The sequence below is a fragment of the Mirounga angustirostris genome, unplaced genomic scaffold (assembly GCF_029215605.1).
Source record: "Mirounga angustirostris isolate CCGP_5_RB_7025 unplaced genomic scaffold, mMirAng1.0.hap1 SCAF_7, whole genome shotgun sequence".
Classification (NCBI taxonomy): Eukaryota; Metazoa; Chordata; class Mammalia; order Carnivora; family Phocidae; genus Mirounga; species Mirounga angustirostris.
The window spans coordinates 7,171,757-7,187,154 of NW_026991715.1; the positions used below are offsets into that span (position 1 = coordinate 7,171,757).

At 47.9% G+C, this 15,398-nt stretch overlaps 1 protein-coding gene and 1 long non-coding RNA gene across 2 annotated transcripts in view; one reads left to right on the forward strand and one right to left on the reverse strand.

Moving 5' to 3' along the window:
• Positions 1 to 2,517: 2,517 nt before the first annotated feature.
• On the reverse strand, positions 2,518 to 9,332 carry LOC129046248 (uncharacterized). Its single transcript, XR_010412933.1, has 2 exons — positions 5,705 to 9,332; positions 2,518 to 5,631 (listed from the first exon to the last, which is right to left on the reverse strand). It is a non-coding gene; the product is annotated as an uncharacterized LOC129046248 (long non-coding RNA).
• PGBD2 (piggyBac transposable element derived 2) overlaps positions 9,310 to 15,398 on the forward strand; it is a 32,893-nt gene continuing 26,804 nt past the window's right edge. The window contains exon 1 of the mRNA XM_045890244.3: positions 9,310 to 9,449. The gene's annotated coding sequence lies outside the window, so the exon portion shown is untranslated. The remainder of the gene's footprint in view (positions 9,450 to 15,398) is intronic.

A 15,398-nucleotide genomic window follows, 5' to 3' on the forward strand; every position in this document is an offset into this window, starting at 1 on the left:
CTTGTGTGGCTCCTGGAAGGTAATCCATAAGCCCTTGGAATATCCTGCCTGATAAAAGTGTCTTTGTTTAACTGGGGCTTGGGCCATCCAAGATAGTCTGTGCCAACAACTTGACTTATGTTGGGGGCCTTGAGCCAGGTGGTATCAGTTGACCTTTGCAGGGGCTAGAGACAGGTCAGCCACCCAGGCAGGCAATCATATCTACGGGACTAACTCTCAATAAAAACCCTGGACACCAAGGCTCAGGTAAGCTTCTCTGGTTGACAGTACTCTGTATGTGCTGTCATCTACCATTGCTAGGAGAACTAAGCACTGTCTCTATGACTCTACCAGAAGAGGATAACTGGAAGCCTGCATCTGGTCTTTCCTGGACCCTGTATGTTCTATCTTTGCCAATTTTAATGTTATTCTTTCACTGAATAAACCACAACCATGAATATAACAGCTTTTCTCAGTTCTATAAATCCTTCTATTGAAACTGAGGGTGGTCTTGAGGATCCCCAAGAGGTCTGGACACACACAGGGGTGGTGAGGGCATGGGTGTGAGCAGTGAGGGGTCCGCTGCTCAAGGGAGTGAGCTTGTGGCAAGGCTGCCTTTTGAGGACATTGTGACTGAGTGATGACTCAGAAAGCAGCTGAGGGAGAGGCAGGAGCATGGGGACAAAAGTGGGGAGAGGTTCCTGTGTGCCTTTGGTGGACCAGGAGAAACAAAGTCAACGTTCTTTTTTTCAGAACCCCATTAATTGGAACCCTCATTTAATTGGAGAACTGCTTTTCTGATATTGTTTTAGATGAGAGGTAGTTAAACTATAAGGAAATGGGTTCTCTTAGGGATTCGGGAACTGCAGCCTGGGACATCCTGGCTTCCACTTGCACTGGAGAAGTCCAAGTTCAGTGGCCCTGTTTTATTTAAAGTGAATGATTTGAAGTAAGAATAAAGTGAATGATTTGAGAGTCACTTAGTGATGGTCACCATACTGTGAGCAGATAAATATATTTCAGGAAGAGTTCAGCCCAAAATTTCTGTTTTATCTCCACATAACTGAAACTTGAGTTGAATACAGAAATCTATGCTCCTTCCTTGGGAATTATTTAAATCGCCTTGGCTTCCTAACTGGGTCTGGGGGGCCAGTGTCCTTTCCTTTCCACCTCGGCAGTGGAGATCTTGCCTTCATGCATGGGCAAGCATTGAGACTGGCTTAGGGACCCAAGCTTACCCGGCTCAGTTTCCCTGGTCAGGTCAGATGGCCTGGAAGGTGCCCTGCTTCTACCCAGCATCCCCATTCACTCACTCTCACGCCTGATGTTTTCACTCAGACCTGTAGCTTTATTTATTTATTTTTATTTATATTCAATTAGCCAACATATAGTACATTGCTAGTTTTTGATGTAAAGTTCAATGATTCATTAGTTGTGTTGTATATAACACCCAGTGACTTGTAGCGTTACATACCATTCATACTCTCTAGCCACTTTCTCTCTCCATCTGGGAGTTCCTCCTTGAACTGCAGATGTGTGATAGGCACCTGACATGGAACAGGTCAAACTGAACTCCTGATCTCTGCCCACCCCAGGCCCAACCCCCTCCTCTCACTGCCATATTTCTGATCTTAACTAGTGGCCCTTCCACACTTACAGCAGCTCAACACAAAACCTGGGAGGGGGGTGGGTCAGCCCAGACTCCTCTCTTGCACTCACATTACCAAGTTCCATCCACTCCACCTTCAAATATAACCCACCATTTTGTAGCAACTTCATTGCTCCCACTCTGGTCCCACTCAACTTCATCTCCTGTCTAGAAAACTCAGTAGTCTCCCAGCCTCCCACCTTCTCTCCCTACATCTGCTGTGCCCCCCTTTGTCTACCTGCCAATACAGCAGCTGCAAACCTCATCTCCTTCACGTCTTTACTAAAGATAAGGGTGGTACCTACTATGAGTTGTAGGGCTCACAATTAAATTTGAATTTCAGATAAATACATATTTATTTATTTATTCATGTATTAATACTTTTTAAAATTTTCATTCCAGTTGCTAACATACAGTGTTACATTAGTCCCCTTTATTTTAAATTGAAGTCCTCTCCCATCTTCCTAGCAGACTTATGATTAACATACCACATATTTTATTTGTTTCTACAAATTTTGTTAAGGTGAAGTCCACATTACATAAAATCATTCATTTTAAAGCGAACAATTCAGTGGCATTCAGTACATTTACAACTGCAACCTGCAACCCCCACCTCTATCTAATTTCAAAACATTCCCACCACTCCAAAGTAAAACCCCATATTAAGCAGTTTCTCCTTATTTCCAGCTCCTGCCCCCACCCCATGCCCTTGGCTTTGGTCGCCACCAATACGCATTCTATTTCTCTGCATATTGCATATAAATGGAATCATAGAATACTTGGCCTTTTTGTATTTGACTTCTTTCACTTGACATAATGTTTCCAAATGTATCAGTGATAATATGTATCACTATTTCATTCCTTTTCATGGCTAACTAATATTTTTCACACACACACACACACACACACACATACACACAACCATATGTTCATCAATTCAACCATTAATTAACCTTTGAATTGTTTCTACATTCAGGCTATTGTAAATAGTGCTGCTATGAATATTTGTGTACAAGTATTTGTTTGAGCCCCTGTTCTCAGTTCTATTGGGTATATACCTAAGAGTGGAATCGCTGGATCATATAGAAATTTTTTAAAAACATTTTATTTATTCATAAGAGAGAGAGAGAGGCAGAGGGAGAAGCAGGCTCCCTGCTGAGCAGGGAGCCCGATGCGGGACTCGATCCCAGGACTCTGGGATCATGACCTGAGCCGAAGGCAGATGCTTACGACTGAGCCACCCAGGCGCCCTCATATAGTAATTTTATGTTTAACATTTTGAGACTGCTATTTTCCACAGCAGCTTAGGCATTTCACCTTCCCAACAGATATATATTTTCCAGTTTCTCCAGTTCCTCACCAACACTTACTATTCTCCATTTTTTATTGGTTTGTTGGTTTATTACAGCCACTCTTAAAGGTGGGAAGTGGTATCTCATTGTGTTTTTGATTTTCATTTCCCTAATGATTAGTGGTGTTGAGCATCTTTTCACATGCTTATTGGCCATTTGTACATCGTCTTTGGAGAAATGTCTGCTCAAGTCCTTTGCCCATTTTTTAAAAAGTTTTTATTTAAATTATGGTTATTAAGGGTGCCTGGGTGGCTCAGTCAGTTAACTGTCTGCCTTTGGCTCAGGTCATGAATCCCAGGTTCCTGGGATCAAGCCTTGCATCTGGCTCACTGATCAGTGGGGAGTCTGCTTCTCCCTCTCCCCACCCCCCACTCATGCTCTCTTTGACTATCTCCTTCTCTCAAATAAATAAATCAAATCTTTAAAAATAAATAAATAAATATGATTTTTTAACATACAGTGTAGTATTAGCTTCAGGTGTACAATATACTGATTCAAAATTTCCATTCCTTCACCAATTTTTAAATTGCGTTATTTTTTATAAGTTTTTTAATTTATTCTGGAAATATAGATACTGAGATATATGATTTGAAAATATATCCCCCTTCCTGTATGTTGCCTTTTTGCTCTCATGATAATGCTAAATGTGAGACAGGAATCTGTCAAAATCCTAGAGAAGAACATAGTCAGTAACCTCTTCCACATTGGCCACAGCAACTTCTTGCAAGACACATCTCCAAAGGCAAGGGAAACAAAAGCAAAAACGAACTTTTGGGACTGCATCAAGATAAAAAGCTTCTGCACAGCAAAGGAAAGAGTCAATAAAACTAAAAGGCAACCCACAGAATGGGAGAAGATATTTGCAAATGACATATCAGATAAAGGGCTGGTATCCAAGATCTATAAAGAACTTACCAAACTTAACACCCCAAAAAGAAAGAATCCAGTCAAGAAATGGGCAGAAGACATGAACAGACACTTCTCCAAAGACATACAAATGGCTAACAGACACATGAAACAATGTTCCACATCCCTAGCCATCAGGGAAATACAAATCAAAACCACAATGAGATACCATCTTAAACCAGTTAGAATGACTAAAATTAACAAGACAGGGAACAACAAATGTTGGCCAGGATGTGGAGAAAGGGGAACCCTCTTACACTGTTGGTGGGAATGCAAGTTGGTACAGTGACTCTGGGAAACAGTATGGAGGTTCCTCAAGATGTTAAAAATAGAGCTACCCTATGACCCAGCGATTGCACTACTGGGTATTTACCCCAAAGACACAGATGTAGTGAAAAGAAGGGGCACATGCACCCCAACGTTCATAGCAGCAATGTCCGCAAGAGCCAAACTGCAGAAAGAGCCGAGATGCCCTTCAACAGATGAATGGATAAAGAAGATGTGGTTCAGAGGCACCTGGGTGGCTCAGTTGGTTAAGCGACTGCCTTTGGCTCAGGTCATGATCCTGGAGTCCCAGGATCGGGTCCTGCATCCAGTTCACTGCTCAGCAGGGAATCTGCTTCTCCCTCTGACCCTCCCTACTCTCATGCTGTCTCTCTCTCTTTCTCTCTCAAATAAATAAATAAAATCTTAAAAAAAAAAGATGTGGTTCATATATACAATGGAATATTACTCAGCCATCAGAAAGGATGAATACCCACCATTTGCACTGACATGGATGGAACAGGAGGAAATTATGCTAAGTGAAATAAGTCAGAGAAAGTCAATTATCATATGGTTTCACTCATATGTGGGACATAAGGAATAGCGTGGAGGACAATAGGGGAAGGGAGGGGAACTTGAATGGGAAGAAATCAGAGAGGGAGACAAACCCTGTGAGACTCACTATAGGAGGTTCGCTTAACCAACTGAGCCACCCAGGCGCCCTGCAACTCACTTTTATGTCCTGCCTTATTCGGGGGCTCCCAACCTGATGGTTATCAACCCAAATTCCTCAGGACACAAAACAAGCTTAGTAAGATTTTGTTGTTTTTGCTAGATATTTGCAACTTTCAGGACTATAGTTCTTGAACATAAAATAAGCAGATGTGCTGGAAGGTGGCATGCTTGACTCTAGAATTTAAGGATCCCATTAGCTAAGCCTTTGGGTTCTCAGACCTGAACTAATACCTGGAAGGGATGGGCCACAGGGTTGATGTTTGTGCATGTTTTACAGTGTACCTTGTTGCATAGAAGTTTTCTTGATGTTGGTGGGTGACCTAGTATCAATCTAACCCATTCCATGACCCACCTATCCTATCCCAGGAGTCTTCTTGAAGTGGCAAGTGCTCTAATAGCCTTTAAGTGCTCGACCTATGCCCACCAATTTTTGTAGCTTTTTGGCTTCTCAGATCCCCACTAGCAAAAGCCCTTATCTACATCAAACAAGACAAACACACAAGTGCACCTCAGTGTATTGGCAGTAACCAAGAGATGTTAGCGCATCCTGGTCACAAGAAGGCCTTGTGTGCACACCATTGCCAATTCCCATGGAACTTGCTGTGATTGTCCATCCAGGGAACTGTGGTCTGAAAGGCTAGGCGCTTGGCCCTGGGCTGACCCTCTGCCACTCAGTTGTGCTCCAGGCAAATATACAAGCTCAGTTGGCTCTGGGAATGACTGTCTAGCAGCTCAAGTTGATGTGCCCTATAAAAGAATGCCAATTAGATTGGGAGCTCAAACGCAAAAGGAGTGGAACTCAGAACTCAGAAGAACTTACCTACAGCCCTTGTGAGGGCTCACCTACATGTGAGAAAGACAGTGACATCAAAGGGATCATAGAGAGCATGCCCATTTTTCTTATTGTCCCTGAAAGCTGCCAGAAGCTTGCTTCGAATCCCACCACTGCTACCAAATCTGTTAAATAACAAAAACTTAAGTAAATTTTAAAAATCTAATTGGCTTTATTTTATTTTTTTTAAAGATTTTATTTATTTGAGAGAATGAGATAGAGAGAGCATGAGAGGGGGGAGGGTCAGAGGGAGAAGCAGACTCCCCACTGAGCAGAGAGCCTGATGCGGGACTCGATCCCGGGACTCCAGGATCGTGACCTGAGCTGAAGGCAGTCGCTTAACCAACTGAGTCACCCAGGCGCCCTCTAATTGGCTTTATTAATTGATTTATGAATCAGGCAGCATCCCATCTGGCAAGTAGTGGGGAGCTCCAAAGGGCTACACAAAAGGAAATGTTTTTAAAGATATGAGGGAGTGGGAAAAAAGGAAATTATTAGCCCCGAACCCATTGTTTTAAGCAAAGTTGTCCTTCTAAGGAGAACTGAAGGGATCCATCAGTGTACTTCCTAGTGCTGACCAGGAAATCCCCATGTTGACTGGTTGAAGGCTATGTTTCTGTATGGTTGAAACTGCAGTTAGGTTAGGCATTAAGCATTGCTTTACTGATTCGAGGCCGTAACGTAAGTGACACCATTTTGAGCCTGTGATTTTCTTTTTAACAACGATAAAAACAAAAAACAAACACCTTGTGGAGAAAAGCAAATGCAAAACCTCTTCTACTTGGCTTTCTTGGATGTTTAGCATAGTTTGTTCCCAAGAGTATTTGTGTTTATTAGACAAACTGTTTTTGTTTGTTTTTGCTTTTTAATTTTATTGTTATGTTAGTCACCATACATCATTAGTTTTTTTTTTGTTTGTTTGTTTTTTAAGATTTTATTTATTTATCTGAGAGAGAGAATGGGAGACAGACAGCATGAGAGGGGGAGGATCAGAGGGAGAAGCAGACTCCCCGCTGAGCAGGGAGCCCGATGCAGGACTCGATCCTGGGACTCCAGGATCATGACCTGAGCTGAAGGCAGTTGCTTAACCAACTGAGCCACCCAGGCGCCCACATCATTAGTTTTTGATGTAGTGTTCCATGGTTCATTGTTTTCGTATAACACCCAGTGCTCCATGCAGTACGTGCCCTCCTTAATACCCAACAGACAAACTCTTTGAAGCTAAGTCACCCTTTTCTCTCAAGTACACTGCCCCATGTATCTTATAAAGCAGTGATCCTCAAGGTGTGAAGGTAAGGGTGGGTTGAGGTGAAGGGGGGATTTTGCTTCCCCAATGTTACAAAGAAAACCACAGGCCCAAAATGGTGTCACTTAGGTTGAATTCCTAAATTGAGGATTAATACTAATCTAATTGCAGTTTAGGGGCACCTGGCTAACTCAATAGAGAATGCGATTCTTGATATTAGGGTTGAGGGTTCAAGCCCTATGTTGGGTGTGGAAATTACTTTAAAAAATACGATCTTTTAAAAAAAGAAAAAAAAAAGAAATTGTAAACAAAAAATACATAAAAAAATAATATTTGCAGTTTCAACCTCCACCCGAAATGTAGTCTTTACCAGTAAAGAATGTTTTTTGATCAGTGCCAGTCTTCCCCATGGGCCCTCTCCATCCCCCAAAGGCAGAGGAGGTCAACTGCAGATAAGACTCCTTGCCTTTCCCCACGAGTGGGAACAATCCTTTTCTTTTGCTAATAGCTTTCTCGTCCCACCTTCCTTCTACAAAAACTTTCCATTTTGTGTAATTCCTCATAGCATTCTTCTGTTTGCTAGATGGGATGCTGCCTGTTTTGTGCATTATTTAATAAAGCCAATTAGATCTTTAAAATTTACTCAGTTGAATTTTTTATTTAACATCGAAGACACTGGAGACATTTTTGGTTGTCGTAACTGGAGGGACAAGGGTGTCGCGCTACTGACGCCTAATAGGTAGAGGCCGGGGATGTTCAAAGAGTCTACAATTAAAACTGCCAGATTTAGCAAATAAAATACACAAGGTGGGGCGCCTGGGTGGCTCAGTTGGTTAAGCGACTGCCTTCGGCTCAGGTCGTGATCCTGGAGTCCCGGGATCGAGTCCCGCATCGGGCTCCCTGCTCGGCAGGGGGTCTGCTTCTCCCTCTGCCTCTCTCTCTCTCATGAATAAATAAATAAAATCTTAAAAAAAAAAAACCTGCCAGATTTAGCAAATAAAATACACAAGGGGGGGCGCCTGGGTGGCTCAGTTGGTTAAGCGACTGCCTTCGGCTCAGGTCATGATCCTGGAGTCCCGGGATCGAGTCCCGGGATCGAGTCCCGCGTCGGGCTCCCTGCTCGGCGGGGCGTCTGCTTCTCCCTCTGACCCTCCTCCCTCTCATGCTCTCTGTCTCTCATTCTCTCTCTCTCTCAAATAAATAAAATCTTAAAAAAAAAAAATGCACAAGGGGTAGTGTCTCCAAATAAAATGCAGAACTCTCAATTAACTGTGAATCTTAAATTAACACTGTTGTTTACCTGAAAACCAAAGTTAACAGCTCACCATGCACTTCACCTGGTGACTCTACCCCTAATGCACAGGACAGGCCCCGTCACAAAGAATGACCCAGGCCAGCACGTCCCGACCGCGGAGGTTAAGAAATCTCGTCCCGGGACAGCGGTTTTCAAAGCCTAGTGCGCATCGGGATCACCTCAAGGGACACAGGCGCGGACTGGGGGGCCCGCCCTCGGTTTCTCGTGCGCCGTCGCCCCAGGATGCGCTTGCTTATCAAGTTCCCAGGGGAGGCAGCTGTTGGTCCGGGGCCGCCCCGGAGAACTGTTACCCAAAACTGCGTCCGCTTCTGGTGGGTGTGGAGCCAGACACAGGAAAAGAAGAGAAAAGCGGGTCCTTCCCCAAGCAGCGTCTCCTCCTCCGAACAGGACCGGGCAAGTTCCAAGCTGGGGGAGCACATTCCCGACGCGGTCTTCCCGAGGGGAATCCGAAACGGCGGGGGTGGAAGTCGCCCTGAGCCGACCGGGTCCGGGCCAAACCCGACGGCAGCGCGGCCGGCCGCGCCCGTTCGGGGCTCCACGCGGTGCTGTACCCGGGTGCTCCGAGCGGTTCAGGTCCTGCAAAGGTAGCGGGAGGCGTGCGCGCCGGCTCGGCCCCGGGAGTCCGCCGCGGGCTTGCCGTGCCCTCACGACCGTGTGTCCGCCGTCGGCTCTCACGCTCTCTGGCGCGACGGCCGGGGGCCCGGAATGACTTTTCTTATGCGGAGAAAGCGAAGACGTCTTTTCCCAGAGACGTCTTTTCCCTCTTCCCGTTCACAGAACCACCCGCCGAGAGAGAGAGAGAGACGGCGTCGCGCCCTCGCGAGCAGGAGCCGCAAACGCGTCCACGCTCCCTCGGCGGCCAGCGGGGCGCGCGGAGCCGGCGGGCACGTCCGCGGCCGCTGCGGCCGCTCTCCCCGGCCCGCGGAGGCGCTTTCCAGTCCGCTCTAGGCTCCGCGGAGGCCCGGGCGTCTCGGTGGTGGCTCGGTCGGGGGCGTGGCCGGGGGCGTGGCCGGGGCGGGACACAGAAGGCGAGCCCCGGCGCCGCGAGCGCTCTCGTGCCGGACGTTGCGCGGCCGCGACGCCCCAGCCGGCGCGGCCGGGCGCTCGGGGGTCGTTGCGTCGCGCGGCGTCCCGCGCAGCTCGGCGAGACTTCGGCCGCCCGGAGCGCGGAGGTAGGCGTCGGCCCGCCCGAGTCGCTGGCGCGCGCTGGGTTGCGTGTGTGAGAGGCAGGGCCCGGCGTTGCGTTTTCTCAACGGTGCCCGAGGCGGGGCCCTCGGTGCCGCGCGCGGAGGGTGGGCGGGAGGGACTGCTTCGGGGACAATGGGCTCCTGGGCGCCGAGCTGCGCGGGCCGGGCCCGGCTGCCGGAGAGCCTGTGGCGGCCAGGGTGCTCTGACGCAGGACGCCCTGGGGAACGGTGGCCGGGACCCGAGGGCGGGGCCGGGGCTGCGGGGGGGGCCGGGGGGGCGCGGGGCGCGTGCCACGCGCCGTCAGGGAAGGGGTGGCCCTGCGACGCGCGGGCGCTTCCGTCGCTTCCGCCTGCCCCTGCGGTTGCGGGGTGGCTTTTGTCTTCGGCTCCCTTTTCCCGGGTGGTGTTGTGACCGGGGCGGGGGCGGGGGGCCGCTGTCTCGCAAAGGCTTTTCCGGAGCCGTTTTGCACGTGGCTCAACTTTGAGGCGTTTACGTTTATACAATGTCTTTTTTTTTTTTATTCTTCTTGAAATAATTTCAGAATTAAAAAATGTTTAATTTTTTTAATTAAAGTTAAAAATTAAAATTAATACAAAGTATTCTCACCTTTTTTTTTTTTTAAAGATTTTATTTATTTATTTGAGACAGAGAGAATGAGAGACAGAGAGCACGAGAGGGAGGAGGGTCAGAGGGAGAAGCAGACCCCCCGCCGAGCAGGGAGCCCGATGCGGGACTCGATCCCGGGACTCCAGGATCATGACCTGAGCCGAAGGCAGTCGCTTAACCAACTGAGCCACCCAGGCGCCCGTATTCTCACCTTTTATTCCCTTAGACTCCCCAAATGTTAACAGAACAGGAAAGCTAGGGCACTGTATCTACGGTGTTATTCGGATTGTGCTGCTCCTCTCACCCATTTCCCTTCTGTGGGATGGGATCCAAGTCAGGACTTAGTTGCATTTAGTTGTCTGTCGCATTGGAAAAATTTACATTCTAAACAGTGGAGGCCCTCTCACCGCCCCCCACGCCCACCCCCACCCCCAGATCCTTCAGCGTGGCCTTGGAAGCGCCAGGTCTCAAATCAGAGGGTCTTGCTCTGTGCCAGGCCCACCGATGTCCAGCAGGGCCTCGGGCGGCTTTGGCGCTCGTGGTCTCCCTCTGTGCCTTGACCCATCTCGTCCTAGCCGGTCAGCCTCCCCTGGTTCTCCTCCTGCTGCTCAGGCCTGCCGTCTCCTGTCCTGATACCTCGGAAGATGCGCTCCTCGGCCACCTTCTCTTGCAGTCTGGGTAGTTTCCCTGGGTGATCTCCCCTGGCCTCAAGGATTCTTGCGGCTTTGAGCAAACCACGGATGCTCAGGAAACTCATCGTTGATGATTCCAGCCCAGGCTACTGCTCTGTTCCGGACTCACGTAGCCTGTGGCGGACACGGTACCTTCATGGGCTATCTCAGGAGCATTTCTGTCTCAGTATGAGTATATCTCAGCTCACGCACATCTGGTCCTCTGCTGGTGCCCTCAGAGTCTGTGAATGATACCGCCCTACCCTAGCCACTCAGCCACTCCTGCGGAAGGCCTCCCTGATGAGCTCTTTCCCTACCCCTAGTCCCTCCAGACTTGGTTTCCTTTTTGAACCCTCCCTGGGCTGCCCCACTTTTCTCCAGGGGAGCCACCGTCCTGCCTTTTGTCTCCCTGTGCTCGCTTTGGTGCCCTCACTCAGTTGTCCACACCACAGTCAGACTAAGCTTATTAAAATGGACAAGTGATTGTGTCATACTGTCTGTAATCTTTTAAAATTTCCCTTTACTAAAAAAAAAAGATAGATTAAGATACAGACCGTTAACTATAGAGAACAAACTGATGGTTACTGGAGGGGATGGGAGTGGGGGCATGGGTTAAATGGGTGATGGCGATTAAGGAGAGCACTTGTGATGAGCATCAGGTGATACATAGAATTATTGAATCACTCTATACGTGAAACTAATATAACACTGTATGTTGACTAGGATTAAAATAAAAACTTAAGGGGCGCCTGGGTGGTTCAGACGGTTAAGCGTCTGCCTTCGGCTCAGGTCATGATCCCAGGGTCCTGGGATCGAGCCTCACATCAGGCTCCTGGCTCAGCGGGGAACCTGCTTCTCCCTCTCCCTCTGCCTCTCTCTCTCCCTGCTCATGCTCACTGGCTCTCTATCTCTGTGTCTCAAATGAATAAATAAAATCTTTAAAAAAAATAAAAACTTAAAATTAAAGATGCAAAAATAAATAAATAAAAGTTCCCTGTGCTGTAGGACAAAGGTAAGTCTTCTTAATGGTGCCCTCAAAGCCCTGAAATGGCTGGTCCAGCCTCTTCTTGTATCCTCTCCCTCAGGTTCCCTGCTCTGCTCTGACTGGCTTTGCTTCTCTCCTTGTTTGCTGTTTCCCCTGCCGGGATTCTGTTCCCTCTCTACTCAGGGAATTCTTAACTCTTCTTGCAGATCTCCATCTAGTCATGTTTTCCTTAGGGAAGTTCTCTGTGACCTCCCTAACTAGGTCCAGGTCCTGTTTTGCAGATCCTAATCTCTACCACCATCTCTCCTTGGTAGCCCTGTTAAAGTGGCAATTTTACACATACATGCTTAGCACCTGGTACACACTTTTGATGTTTTCCAAATGAATGAGGAAGTGTTGGGGTACTTAATACGGTTGCTTAACAGCCTCTACCTGAACGTTATTGTTGTTGGGAATTTGCTTAGCATATAGGGGCACGGCGTACTCTTGTTCCATTTCTCTGTTGGTGCTGTCAGGCAGGGCGAGAGGGAGCCACACAGGCGGGGATGGAGAACCTAGAGAGAACAGCCAGAGGAGCATTGAAAGGGAGAAGTAGCTTCTGCTGTTCTTACTGCTTAGCTTCCCTTTCCGTCCTGGTTGAATCCACTGTGTTAACTGACTTCATTGACAGACTCTCTCCTACTCTCCATTTCCTGTGCATGGTTTCAGAGAATCTTTACAAATATATTTTGGTTAGGGTCAAGCATATATCAGTAGTTCCTAGTTCTATTCTAAATAGCTGGCTCAGAGTCTGTAGGTGAAATGGAAATGAAGGCCTGTTGGAGGAGGAGGTGGATTGGGTTCCCTGAACTACAGTCATTTGCTCTGTGGTGTGAGTTGTTCAGTTCAGCAAGTATTCACTGGGGGCATGCGAGGAGCTGTGTTGGCTTCTGGGGATATAAGGGTGAATAAATTCTGCACCTGCCTGGCCATGGGGCACATGGTGAGGTCAGCATGTGGTAATCAAGGTGAAAGCTGGTAGAAGCTGTATGAGAGGAACCCTTGACTTGAAGAAGGACAAGCCGAGGCAGGGCTGGGTGGGGGGCCCTGGGGACCAGGCTGGTTGGTGGCCTTGACCTAATTCCAGGACCCTTGCAATTGTGACCTGAGAGGTTCTCAGCTGGGTGTAAGGATGGGCCCATGTCACAATGACTGGGTGGGGGCTGTCACTGAGTGCTGGTGAATGGAAGAGGAGGGCCTGGGGCACAACAGAGAAAAGGGTGATGAGGTGAGCTGCTGAGGTGGGCCCGGCGGAAGTGGTAGCACAGGAGGTCACACTCTCTGACCCCAAACCAGCCAGACGTGTTTGTTTTTTTATTTTTATCGAAGTCATACTAAAGCACCCCTAATCAAACACAGAATTTCTGTAGCAAAATGTATGGATATCTACAGTTAGGAATAGAAATAGACATTGCAAAGAGCCTCCCATCATTTTAGATTTTGCTGCCAGAGTTTGTTGCTAAAGTTTGAAGAAATGTTCAGTTTTCCCAGCATTTTTGACTTGTGAGAATTGTGGGTGAGGGGTTGTGGATCTGAAATGATAGCTAATGCTTATAGAGCTTCACATGCACTGACTCTTGTCCTCACAGCAACCCTACTAGGATTGGTACCTTGAAGATCCCATTTTATAGGTGAGACAAGGTCAGTGACTTGCCTGTGGTCACAGAGCTCACCACTGGTGGCTCTGTCGTCTACATTCTTACCAGGCTGCTGACTTGTGAATGGGAAGTGGGGAGAGTTTGAAGGACCAGGTCTTTCTCCCACTCTTTAGACACCTAGCATCCACAGCCAGCCTGCCTGAGTGCCCAGGAAGGTCTGCAGGGAAGGGAGGTGGGAGACCCAAAGAGGTCATGGTCACGTACTCAGATTCCCCGAGGGCCCGTGGAGACTCGTTTCCAGGATGCTGCATCTTGTGGTCTGGTTGGGCAGCGAGCTTTTCTCAAAAGCTGTAGGGGAAGTTACATGCAGCGTCAAGGAGAGCAGAGGAGGAGGTGAGGCGGTCAGAGACGAGCTGTGGTGTGGGCAGGCTGGGACTGGAGAAATAAGGGTTCTGTAAGGAGAGTCTTCGTGAGACTGTAGAGTGGGGACATGACTGTTTTCTAATCTTCTTCCGCCTGCTGTGCAAGATACATGTGTTCTGAAACACCCCAGATGAACACTTTCTGCTTGCCACTCCCTCATCGCTGCAGACCGCTGCCCACCTGAGGGGCACTGAGCAGGTCGCCCCAGTAGTATTTGCCTTTGTGTGTGCATGTGTGAGTGTGCAAAAATACATATAAAATGCGTATGAGCCGGGATAATGAAACAACTCTGACTCTCCCACTCAGTTTAAGAAATAGAACTTTACTAAAACCTTAGAAATCCTCTGTGTGTCTGCTCCAATTGCATCTTTTCTCTTCAGAGGTAACCACTATCCTGCAGTTCCTTTTAATCATTTCCTTGCTTTTCTTTATAGTTTTACCGTGTGTGTGTTTGCAGATTATATATATATGTTTTGTTTTAACTTTTTGGTCCTTGTAAAATGAAGCATGTGGCAAGCTTTCTGGGGTGTTTTGCTCAGTATATTTTTGCGATTCATTCAGTGGGGTGTGTGGCTGAAGTTCTTCATTCACTTTTTCTGTCGCATGGTACTGCATCCGTTCCAGTGTTGGCCATTGGGGCTGTCTCCGGTTTCTGCTATCGTAAATAAACAGTGTTGGAGTGGGCATTCTCGTTCTGGTCTTCTGGTGCACAGGTACGGTAGGTCCATTAGAGCAGTGGTGATCTAATAGGGTGGGGTGGCATGGGGAGGGGCAAAATGGGTGTGGAGGAGACAGGGAGACACTTTTGGTTGTCCTGCCTGGCAAGTGGGGAGCTACTGTATCTAACGGGTACAGTCCACCCCTGCTGCTAAACATTCTGTGACGTGCAGGACAGCCTTCCCCATGTCCTCCACCCCTCTCGCACACTAAAGAATTGTTGAGCTCCAGGTACCAGTGCTAAGGCTGAGAATGCCTGCTCCAGGGTAAACACCTGGGGTGGATTGCCGGGTGGGTGGGTTTGGGTGTGTTCAACTTTAGTAGATACTAATGCGTTATTTACACTCCCTTCAGCAGTATGGGGCTTCTAATATTACTCATTGACTTCTCCAACACTTGATAATGTGTGTCTTTAAAATTTTTGCCAACCTAGAATGCAAGCTGGTGCAGGCACTCTGGAAAATAGTATGGATATTCCTCAAAAAGTGAAAAATAGAGCTATGACCCAGCAGTTGCACTACTAGGTATTTATCCAAAGGATACAAACATAGTGATTTGAAGGGGCACATGCACCCCAATGTTTATAGCAGCAATGTCCACAATTGCCAAAGTATGGAAAGAGCCCAGAAGTCCATCTACAGGTGAATGGATAAAGAAGATGTGGTATATACCCCCCCCCCACACACAATGGAATATTATGCAGCCATCAAAAAGAATGAAATCTTACCGGGCGCCTGGGTGGCTCAGTCAGTTAAGCGACTGCCTTCGGCTCAGGTCGTGATCCTGGAGTCCCGGGATCGAGTCCCGCATCGGGCTCCCTGCTCGGCGGGGAGTCTGCTTCTCCCTCTGACCCTCCTCCCTCTCGTGCTCTCTGTCTCTCATTCTCTCTCACAA